Genomic DNA, 11726 nt, shown 5'->3' with positions numbered 1-11726 from the left:
TGCACCAGCCGGGAATCGAACCCGGGTCTGTACCGTGGCAGGGTACTATTCTACCACTAGACCACTGGTGCCAAGTTGTTTAAATGTTCTCAACGAAGGATCACGATCCCTCCCAAATTGCAACATAGGACAAAATACAATGCCAAAATCAGTGTCAAACAAATTAATCGAATCATTAAGAATAAATTACAGTGTAGATCAAAATCTATCCATTTGTATAATCTTGCCAGCCACAACATGTTTTATTTGTCACATCGCATCTCGGCACTCAAAAGAAAAATAACCTCCAAGATCACTAAGATGGGGAAGAAATGAACTGGAAATTATTTATGCCCAATCACCTTTTAGAGCAGAATCCAGAATCAGATTCCAAGTTTTATGTTAGTTTTTAGATCTAGTTGGGCCGCCCATGATGGGCTAGCCTGATCAGGATCACCCAAGATTCAAATATAAGAGAGAACAATTAGGAAGGTTAGGTGCATCCGTACACGTGTTGTATGAATCATCAGGTCTAGCAAAAAAAAAAAAAAACTATCCGATAGTTTCTTCTTTACTTTTTCTGTTTTGTCTGTATTTTTCTTAACATAATTCCCATTCATAATCTTCCCTCAGCAATTTTAAGAGTTTTCAAAAAGAGAAACATTTAAGAAAGAACTCTCTTTCATCCTTTTCCTTCCACCAAAAATTCTTGAACTATGATTTTTTTTTGTTTTTTTCATGGTGATTGAATACTCGACCTTGAGAGCGTTCTAAGAGTGAAGAAACAGATGGTTCAACCACTCAGATCCAAGAAGTTTCAATTTTTATGCTCTTTTGAGGTGACTCATAAAAATTCAGAATTTTATTAAGTATTCTTCATTTTTTATCATTTCCATTTCCCCTCCTCCCACTGAGAGAAACTGCTTCTCTGAAAATTGTGTCCAATTTTTTTTCATCTAAATTTTTTTGTCAATTGTAGGTCTTGTAGTGCGAAGAGAAACTCTAGTTGTAGACAGCTAGTAATAAATATCAACTTCAACAACATGTTGCTTCTGAATCTTCTTGTTGAGTACATGGTTTCCTCCATCCTGAAAGCAGAACACTAATGGGAAGTCTAGTCTCCTTCCTAGCACCAGAGAAGATCCTATGGCGTTGTTATTTCATAAAAGAAAATAATGGACCGTTGAGCTGAGTCAGAATTGTCAATTTGTCGATGGTAGGAAATCAACTCGCATTCCTCGATTCAATATTAGTTCTTGGTTGGGTGGCAATGGAATACGTTAAGCTTATAGAATGAAGTAGATTTGTTTATATATTTTATATTTTTTTACACTCTTTCTCATATGTGGGCCGGACTTTTCTTTAATGGGTGAGCTGAAGACCTCTGCTCTGATATCATATTAAAATCACCTCTTGTCCTGAAAACTTAAGCTTATAGAATGAGATAGATTTATTTATATATTTTATATTTTTTTATAGAATACCTAATCGATACTGGGAAGAGTTGCACTGATCGGATCAGTGCACTATACCGGTCTATCTTATGGCAAATACAATTATTCTTAGGAAAGATATCGGTAGAGTTGAACGGACAATGCAAAACTACATTTAGAGCTCTTCTAACCATTCTAGGTGGCTCACCCTCTCTCGTGGGACGTAGTATGTCAATCTGTGCATGCTGGCGGCCTTGGTATCTACTCATTATCTATGAGACGTACAAGATACATTGATGATGGGAAAGATATGTTGGTGAGAACAAAGGATGGGAAGGGTTGATTGATTGTCACATGTAACAATATTAGCAATGAACCCTTCTCCCACATCAATGACTCCAACGGTTAGTTTTTCAAACCAGCAAATGCCAACATAGACTTTCCAAGATGAGCAGTCATGCTTCCTACAATCTCTCCAACAGCTAGAATATTAACGATGAATTCTTCTTCTACACCAATGACTCTAATAGCTAGTTTTCTAAACCAACAAATGCCAATACAGACTTTTCAAGATGAGCAGCTATGCCTCCTACAATCTCTCTAACAGCTAGAAGTGCAATCTCCTAAAATCTCTCAACGGTTAGTCTTCTAATTTTTTCTTGCTAAAATCTCTCAACTATCAATCTTGTAACTATCTCTTTCCTTCCTTATCTCAAGGCCTTGTAAGTTGCTACGGTACTTACACATAAAAGCCCAGCCACGACTCTAATATGATCAAGAGAGTTCAACTTCAATACAATATTTGTTTTTTTTCTTTAATCAATACCAAAAATCCACATTTATTTAGAAATCAATATATTCGTATGCGTTGATGCTTGCTTTTAAATTTAGATTGATAGATGGTTGGGAGAACTATCGGTGTAATTAATAACCTGTGGATCTCTACTATTCCACTAGCATGGTGTCCCTACACTATTTGATTATGAGACTTTAGAGGGTAAGGTGGTTCGGGATCTGATGGTGGCTGGAGAAAGGAAGTGTAGAAGATTCATTAAGCAATGCTTTTGTGAGGATCCGTATGGGCGTGTATTTAGTCCCATATCGGTTATTCGCAGGGTAGATCTTGGGTACTAATACAGGATCAAGGAACCCAAATAATACCTTCCGGCTAGCCATTTTGGGTGAGGTCCTGGGTTGTTACAAATGGTATCAAAGCGGACCCGGCCCATAACCTATGTGGACTAGAGAACACTGTAGTACGGACCCATTGGGGCTGACCACAGGCCAATTGTGGTGTTTGTGATTAGATTTGAATAGATTTGAACCCTTAAGTTGACGAGAATGTCAAGGCTTGAACGGAGAGAGTATGTGAGGACCTATGCGGGCGTGTATTTAGTCCCAAATCGATTATTCACTGGGTAGATCTTGGGTGCTTATACAAGATCAAGGAACCCAAATAATACATTCCGGTTAAAGCCATTTTGAGTGAGGTCCTGGGTTGTTACAAATGGTATCAGAGCGGATCCGACCCATAACTTATGTGGACTAGAGGACACTGCAGCACGGATCCATCGGGGCTGATCACGGGCCAATCGTAGTGTTTGTGATTAGATTTAAATAGATTTGAGCTCTTAGCCCGAGAACGTCAAGGCTTGAACAGGGAGAGTATGTGGGGACCCGTGCGGGCGTGTATTTAGTCCCATATCGGTTATTCGCTGGGTAGATCTTGGGTACTTATACAGGATCAAGGAACCCAAATAATACCTTCCGGCTAGCCATTTTGGGTAAGGCCCTGGGTTGTTACAGCTTTAGAGATGAGTTTAGCTCTCATGTACTTTCCTTAGCAATCCCCTTGGGGACTCAGTTGATGGAATTGGATGGGATGACACTAGTTGTCAAAGAGTTATAGTTTGTGAACACTATACACTTCCAAGGGGTTCTCGGAACCGCCAAAGGAATGCAGCATGGGTTGGGAGAGCAGGTGGCTTTGTTCCTTTGGAAACTGGTATGAGATTGACTACCATGTAGAAGAACCTTCATCACAGAGTTATTCCTATGTCACCCTTTTGTGATCAAAGCATTGAAACAGAAAAATCTATAGATCATATGCTTTTTCAATGCCCCAGATTTGCTCAAATTTGGAACTAGGTTTTTAGCTGCCTGTCATTTTTCCTCCACTATTGGAATTTGGAGAATTTTATCAAATCCATTAAGAATGACAGTCATGGAAGAAGTGCTGATCAAATGCATGTATTACTTTGATATATTGCATATCTTTCTCTTTTTTTTTTGAGAGGAAACATTGCATCGCACATTAGTATCAGCATCATTAATATTTGTTGCATATTAAGCTTTGCTATATTGCATATCATAGATGATCGGCTAGAAATAAGAGGCTCTTTGAGAATGCCAATAAAAGCCCCCAAATTGTTGTGTTGAGAGCTTTACACCATCCTTGGACTTCAGGCAGACCAAGTCATCAGAGTGGTTGATGAATGTTAAGGAAGTTTGGGATTCCTCTTCAGTAGGTTCTGCTCCATCCCATCTGGCCTTTGATGGGGACATCAGAGCCCTTCATCCAGATGATCCTGAGCCCCCGGATTGAGCCAGACTCGTTTATTTGCATATTTATTTTATTATTTTATTTTTGGGCTTATTTGCATTCTAGGGTTTATTTGTGGTTTATTTTATTTTTGGGCTTATTTGCATTTTAGGGCTTATTTGTGTTATTTGTGGGTTCATTAGGATTTATTTCTGTGTAAGGGGGGTTTATGCAAGTTGTGTATTTGGGACCTATATATAGGGAACTATTTTCATGATTAGGGTTTAATGAATGATTAAGAATTTCTTTTCCCCCAGATCTTATTCTTCCTCCTCCTCCTCCCCTTCTCTTCTTCCTGTGTCTCTAGAACCTCTTCTTCCTTCTTCCTCTCTTGTTCTTCCTTCTTCTTCTCTTCCCCGCACTGGTGCTGCATCAACTTGGTATCAGAGCAACCGGTTTTGCTTCTATTGCCAAAGCCCCGATCCGTCAACAGTTTTTCTTTCCCTCGGTTACCATCAACAACAAGAACAGACCCCTTCCCTCTGTCAGTCCGCTCACCAAAGAAAAAAAAAAAAAAAAGGATCACTGCCGAGTCTGTGAAGGCCCAGATTGACAGCCATCCGCATCCGACCCCCCCTCTCTCTCGGTCTGTGTCTTCACCAGAGCAAAAAAAAAAAAAAAAAAAGTTCTGCAGCCGAGAGAGAAGAAAGAGCCACAGCCCCTGCACCAGACTCTCCTTCGCGTCTCTCTGACTTGATCCATCAGTCGCCGCCGCTGCCCAGTGAAGGCCCGAGCCCACCGTCGGAGGAGCCAAATCCCACCACCCGTCGCGCCCACGGCCGCCTTCACCCCGCGCACAACGTCAGCAGCGCCACCAGCTCGCCCGCGCCGCCCACGGCCGACCCGTGGCAAACCCGGGAACGCCAGCCATCCCCCGCTGCAGGTCACGGAGCCGCAGCCGTGACTGCCGACGCGTCACCGGAAGCGCCGCCGGCCGGAACCCGTGACCGGCCCCGCCCGCCGCCATAGGTCCCAGAGCCCCGGCCACCGCCATCGCCGTGAAGATCGGAGCCTTCTCCCGAAACCATCGGGAGGTTGAAGAAAACAAACCTAACGGGTAAGATCCAAACCCGTTACCCGTTTCTCTGCTAGCCCGGATCCATTCCAAAAAAAAAAAAAAAAAAATACACGTGCCTTGCACGTGAGGAACTAACGGGTTATCGGAGCGGTTCACGCCCGACAACCCGAATCCGACCGGATCCAAGGTTATAACAACACACGTGATCTCACGTGTCTCAAAAAAAAAAAAAAAAAAAAAGAAGTCGGATCACGTGACCTGCACGTGTTTCCCCTCAAAAAAAAAAAAAAAAAAAAAAAACAACCTCTGTTCTGCCGAAAAGGAAACCCTAGGGTTTCCACCGTCCCCTTCGCCGCCGTCGCCGAGCTCCGCCTGCAGCGCTGCCTCTGGCCGCTCCGCCTTTCCTCCTCGCCGCCGTCGTGCCACCCCTTCGCCGCCGTCGCCGAGCTCCGCCTGAAGCGCCACCACCAGCCGCTCCGCCTTTCCTCCTCGCCGCCGTCGTGCCAACCCCATTTCCGCCGCCTCGCCGAGTCTGCCGCCGCTCATCTTTCGCGGCAGCCTTCTCTCTACCGCTCCATCTCTGTTGCGCCACCTCCGCCGGGCTCCGTCTCCACCGAGCCTCGTCCGCCGCCGCCGCCGTGTCCGCCTTCACTGCGACCCGAGGACGTCTCCCGTGAACGACACCGGACCCACGCCATCCTCGCCACCGCCACCCCGAGCACCACCACAGCACCTCCCCGACTTCGGCCGCCATCCCAACCGTCGCCTCCCTCATCTGCTCTCCCCCTTGGCCATCACCGTCGCCTCCCTCATCTGCTCTCCCCCTTGGCCATCCATCTTCCCCGCACGAACCAAGGCCCCAGCCGCTCTTGCTTCTGTACTGGCCCAAGCCCGTGCGCCATCAATTGAGCGCGGCCCAAGCCCAAGCGGCTGCAGGTCCGATCTCAGGCCCAAACCAGATTGTTCTTCAGCCCATTTCAACAGCCCCGGAAGCCTTGTGCTGTAGATGCAGGTCCATAACTCCAGCTAGCTCTGCCCGGCGCCAACTTCGTGTCCGAGACTCCACGAGCAGACGATTCTGGTTGACTGCATCCGCCACAGGTGATAGGTTTCTACTTTTTCTGGCTTGTTCATTTAATTATGTTCTAGTTCTCTTGCATGATAGCCACATTTTGAAAACTTATATTGCTGTTATAATTCAGAACATTGAACCTCTCACTTCCGAACCCGTCCTATTACCCTTTAAATCTTGACATTAAATTAGCACACCCTAGTAACAGGACGTTTCTCAACATTATTCGATCATATTGATTTAGTATCAGAACAACTGTACTACTTGATTGCAATCTAATTTCTTAAATTGAATAATCTTAATCCTTAATTCTGAATAACCGAAGTAAAAATCAGCAACATTTAAATTTAAGCTATTATTGTGAAGACTTGCTGATTTCTGAAATCATAATAGATTGCATTAGTAGGTTGTCCTGCATCAAATTTGGTCCTACATCATAGTTATTAGGGTTTCATTAGTGACACTGCATTTCACATCATCACCCAGTGTCATCATAGCATGCCAACCTGTAGTGATATGGAGTACTATCTCAATCAACCTAAAACCCCTGTAGCTACCATGAATTCCGACATTTTGAGGTCTATCTTAGAACAGATCGTTGCCATACGGGCTGGATACAAAGAATTCAGACAAGAGATCCGTGAGCTCGTGCAACATTCTAGGACCCCTAAATCGCCAACCCCTGTTACAGCCCAACCTAAAATCGGTTTGGTCGCACCACCTGTAGTCCTTCCCTACTCTCCTAGGCACCAAACCCAATACTCTAGGTGTCAACAATTCGGCTATATAGCGCCCCAATGTTCCACTAAGACCTACCCGATTACTGAACCAGAAGTTAGGAACCAAGAGGCCGAATATGTCGAAGAAGTCTATGAACCAAATATAGAAGACTATGAAGAAGACTTTGAAGACGAACCTACAGAATTAGACTTTGTCCAAAATAATTCCCAAAGGGAGACTAGTGATCTAAGTACAACCAAGCCACTTCACATCACAACTGTGGAAGAGGTAGTGACAGATATTGAGAGCCAATCATCTGAATTGGCACTTGTAGCTAAAGTTACCCATGCGGAGTCCAACCTTGAATTCCCCGGTAGTAGTTTCCCTTCTAGAGGAGTTTCATGATGCACTCCCTGATGATCTTCCGGATGCACTTTCTCCAATGCATGATATCCAACGCGCAATCGATCTAGTTCCCGGAGCATCTCTGCCCAACCTTCTACATCATAGGCTCAGACCGAATGCATATGCTAGGACCTGGAATTTAATGTTACCGACAGTTGAGTTTGCATGTAATAGTTCGGTTAACAAGTCCATAGGTATGAGTCCATTCGAAGTAGTGCATGATTACAAACTTAGGCAACCCATAGACCTGTTTTTCATGTCTCATCAGTATAGAGTCTTTGAGTCTGCACAATCAATTGTATCACATCCACATTCATTGCATCGAGAAATCAGCAATTGTAGTCACTTTAATAACTTAAAATATAAATCCTTTGCTGATTTACACAGACGTTATAATGAGTTAAGTGAAAGAGATTACATCATGATAAGAATTAGGTTTGAACGACTTTCTTCGGAAACGTTTAAGAAATTGCAAATTTGTAGTGCAGAACAGTTCAAAATCTTAAAGAAAACCAGTTCGAATGCATATGTTGTGGATCTTCCTGATGACTATGGGATTAGTGCGACATTTAATATTGAAGATTTAGTCCCATACAAAAAGATAATATTCCTGCCTTCTGGCCCCTTTCTTGATATACCTGCCTATGTTGGATACCCTGCCCTATTACCTGCTGTTGAGCCACCACCTCCCAAATTTCATGCACGCAGAGAACAAATAGAACATATATTGGATGAGCAGGTTATTTCAAGCAGGAACGGTGGTTACCAACGTTACCTTGTTCGGTGGAAAGGTCGACCAAAGTCTGATGTGACGTGGATTTCCAAAGCACAGTTGCAGCGCATTGACCCCGATCTTCTGGAGCAGTACGACAGCCGGCCAGACCTGTACTCGACGGGGTCGAGTTTTTCTCACCCGGGAGGAGTTGATGGGGACATTAGAGCCCTTCATCCAGATGATCCTGAGCCCCCGGATTGAGCCAGACTCGTTTATTTGCATATTTATTTTATTATTTTATTTTTGGGCTTATTTGCATTCTAGGGTTTATTTGTGGTTTATTTTATTTCTGGGCTTATTTGCATTTTAGGGCTTATTTGTGTTATTTGTGGGTTCATTAGGATTTATTTCTGTGTAAGGGGGGTTTATGCAAGTTGTGTATTTGGGCCCTATATATAGGGAACTATTTTCATGATTAGGGTTTAATGAATGATTAAGAATTTCTTTTCCCCCAGATCTTATTCTTCCTCCTCCTCCTCCCCTTCTCTTCTTCCTGTGTCTCTAGAACCTCTTCTTCCTTCTTCCTCTCTTGTTCTTCCTTCTTCTTCTCTTCCCCGCACTGGTGCTGCATCAGCCTTCTTCACTTGGAAACCTTTATCCCATTATATACGGCCATCCTGACTCGATGTAGAGGCACCAAACGAAGATATTGCTCGAAAGCACGTTGATCGATTAGGATCCTCTGTGGTGCATATTTTGTACTGCGGAGAATGGTGCATGTATTGCACTGCAGAGAGCTGTGCATACTCGGATAGCCGCTATATTGCATATATTGGAATGAAGGCTCTCGCTCATCTCAAAAATGAAGAGCTTTATATTGGAGTTCTAAACATGCGGGATGGAGATTAGCAAGAGCCTCCATTTTCGAGATGATTCTCTATGGTGCAAAATACGCACCGTAAAGGATTCAAACTCCATGTTTAATCATAATATTAGGAGAGTTTGGATCCTCTACACTACGTATTTTGTACCATAGAGGACTATGCATAGTTGGATAGAGACATACTGCATTCTCAAAAATGGATGGTTATTATCTACATCATGTTGCCATGCCAAACATGGCTGGCATGCCAAACGCAATAGGTTTAGAGATAGAAAACAAAAGTCTATTTTTGAGATGGATGATGTTCCACCCATCCAACCATGCACAGCTCTTTGCAATGAAAAACATGCATCGGAGTGGATCATGGCTCTTGCTAGGATCCAAACTCCACATCGATCATAATGCTGTGATGCCTAAATCTTATTATATTCTATAATTCTGACAGTAGTTGTAAATATTTAGACATGAACAGTCACATTTTGAGCACCAAGAAGAAAATTATTTTTCTCTCTTCCCTAGATGCTAAGAACCACCATAAAAACAAACAAAAGATCTTGAATTTTGAATTTAGAAACACAAGGAGAACCAAAATCCCCTTCCACGTATGGTAGAATAGAGTTCAACAAATTAATAAAAGGCATAAGTGCGCCAGCTAATTAATAGTTCATCCTAGTCCTAGGGTGATTAATCCCTCAAACATGGAATTTGGATCTATAATACAAAATTAAAAGAACTTCAAAAGTAAGCTTTTAGCCCTTTCTGCTTTCATTAATTGATCTCTAAAATTGTATACAATGCCTCTATTTAGACTATTGAGGTCTATCTCCCCAATTCTTGGTCAAATTCCTCTTTTAGTCAGAGGAGGTGAAAGATTTTCTAAAATGGTAAGGAACAAACATTAAAGTGAAACCTGTCTAGGTGTTACAATGTCGAATTCTATATTAACTCTGCCTCCTACTGTATTTCTTAATTCATTCCTGATCGAGAGATACACTTTACCCCATAAGTTCTATTTTCATGAACCCACTTTTGAGTCCGAGATGTCATCAAACCCCTATATTAACAGATGTGATATACCCATATAGGATTGTCACAAGTAGTGCTTGGCAGGAGATTCGTTTTGGTGCCTGGAAAGCTGAAAACAATAATCAGATAAGAAAGTTATGATTTTTGAAGATTATATTTCGCAATTCGATTGTTATTCTCAGTCTTCTTGAGACCTACTCGAAGTAGAAAACTAGTCCACAATGATCCAATGATCCCCCTAGATCACCACCATTTAATTAAGAAAATGAAATGATACAAGAGATCAGAAAGGAAAAATAATAAAGTTAGTAGCAAAAACAGCAAAAAAGTTCATAGCAACCAAGTCATAGTAGCAACATGATTTTCCCCATACATCGACTAACAACTTAATTAAGCTCTCATTACAAATTGTTAAGTTGACAAACCATGAGCAGATGCCTCAAGCATGGTCAAGTGTCAACATTTGGTGACTGAAGGCAGATGTGCTTAAGATGTGGCTCAATGAAGCGAATGTTCTCCAGTGCATCCATCAAGGAACACAATAAAAGCAATCGCTTTTTTCATAAAATTTCATTGTTTTTTTTTTTCCATCTGAAGCAAGGGGCCAGGAACAAGGTTTACATTTTCTGCCAGAATCAATTCCATCGGCCAGACTTCGGACTGACCGATGTTTCGGTGAGAAGACACTTGAAATAATGATTATTCTTTCATATAACCAAGTAGGTGAGGATTAGCTTATGTACTAAAAGATGAGCACGGATGCTGTATAAACATCTCTGACTGATTTCTTATTAAAAGTAAGGAGTTCAAGCTTCACCAATGTACTCCCCTAAGGAATCCATGCCTTGGAGCCTATCCTTAGCCTCTGGAGATAAAATAAGAAAAAAGTATGTGGAAATTATTTTTTTAGGTGATCTCAGGACAGGCAAGTGAAGATTTAGTTCTAGATTCATGAACTTATGGGGCCATTCATTGGAAGGCACAGAGAAAAAGAAAAACTCCACCAGCCCCTCCTCCTTTTTTTTTGTTTTCCTTCATAGTTCAAGTAAAGCCACAGCTAGCTATATTCTTTCAAGCATGGGCTAGCATTTCATTCGTGGACAGTACAGACATGTTTGAGTTAGTTGTGGTAATCCTACGTCAGAAAGTTTCAAACACGAGACTATGTATAGAAAAGACGCTTGCTATGTATCTTATTGTATGATGACATAAATAAGAAGCTCACACACTTGCCCTTTGGCCAGATTAGTATTTTTGTTTCTTTTTAGTTTTGGCCTCCACGGTATAGTGTGGGTCCTCCAAGTTCGCCATTAAAAATAGTCAGTCTGCTGCTATATATATTGAAGAGAATATGAGGCTCTTCTCATATATATGCATCCGTTCTCTCCCATTCCTTCCATAACCTCTCCTTCAATCGTTCGTAAAACCAATGGCCGTAGTTGCGAGGAACCTCTCTCTCAGGGCAGCTCTAACAACGGTCATTCTCCTCATGTATCTCTTCCATCCAACTAGCTCGAGGATGCTGGAAAGGCTTGCACCAATATCTCCCAAGTGCTCTCCTATCAAGATGAAACACCCATGCACCAATTTCAAGGCTCTATACGTTGATAACCTGGCTGGAGATAACCTGCCTACTAACCCTGGGCATGGCCCCGGTGTTGGCCATGGCAAAACCCTGGGCGGCCACCGCTGATGCTCGATGTATTCCTCTCGGATATGTCGAAGCTTTGGCGGTTTGTATCGTATGCTATGATGGAATAAGCTGCATGAGGCGATTGTTATTTAAAATATGGTGAGGTCGTTGGATGCTTGGACTAATAGGTGGCTTCCCGTGGCCCATGGATGCTTTGTAGGGGGTTCACTTCTGTAAGGG

General features: G+C 42.6%; 1 non-coding gene across 1 annotated transcript; it reads right to left on the bottom strand.

Annotated features, from left to right (window-relative positions):
• Nucleotides 1–71, bottom strand: TRNAG-GCC (transfer RNA glycine (anticodon GCC)). The gene has a single exon. It is a non-coding gene; the product is annotated as a tRNA-Gly (tRNA).
• Between the last annotated feature and the right edge of the window lie 11655 nt (nt 72–11726).

Source organism: Phoenix dactylifera, chromosome 6 (genome assembly GCF_051530095.1).
Source record: "Phoenix dactylifera cultivar Ajwa chromosome 6, Ajwa_hap1_PhDact_Kaust_v1.1, whole genome shotgun sequence".
NCBI lineage: Eukaryota > Viridiplantae > Streptophyta > Magnoliopsida > Arecales > Arecaceae > Phoenix > Phoenix dactylifera.
Note: the sequence above shows the minus strand (reverse complement) of the source record. Positions and strands in the feature narration are given on the sequence as shown.